The following is a 497-nucleotide window of genomic DNA, read 5'->3' on the forward strand; positions in this document are numbered from 1 at the left end:
TTTGTTGTTGTTGTTCTTGTAACTTAACTTTTCTAATATCCTCCTGGGTATCCTCCTCTCTGTACACTTGATATGTGAGAGTGGAATAGGGTTCGTTCACTCTCCTTCCCCCTACACTCAGGCTGGCTTTCCTCTCAGCTCCAGTTCTGGGGCTCAGACGTACGGCCTCCCTCTGCCACCAGAGGGAGCCCTGGGACCAGACTAACTGGTGAGTGTGGTCTTTCATGCAGTCACCCCAAATGATGTGTTCTGAGAGCCTGCTCTGAGCCAGGTCTGGCACTGGGCTGTGAGGGCACGCCCAGGAACCAAGCCCCTTGGTCCCTGCCCTCAGGGGACTCACAGGTCCAGTGAAGGATTCTTTTTTGTTGTTAATCCTCACCCTAGGATATTTTTTCATTAATTTTTAGAGAGGAAGGGAGGGAGGGAGAGAGAGAAACATCAATGTGAGAGGGAGACACATTGATTGGTTGCCTGCTACATGACCCCAACTGGTGCTG

The sequence above is a fragment of the Molossus molossus genome, unplaced genomic scaffold (genome assembly GCF_014108415.1).
Source record: "Molossus molossus isolate mMolMol1 unplaced genomic scaffold, mMolMol1.p scaffold_m16_p_12, whole genome shotgun sequence".
Classification (NCBI taxonomy): Eukaryota; Metazoa; Chordata; class Mammalia; order Chiroptera; family Molossidae; genus Molossus; species Molossus molossus.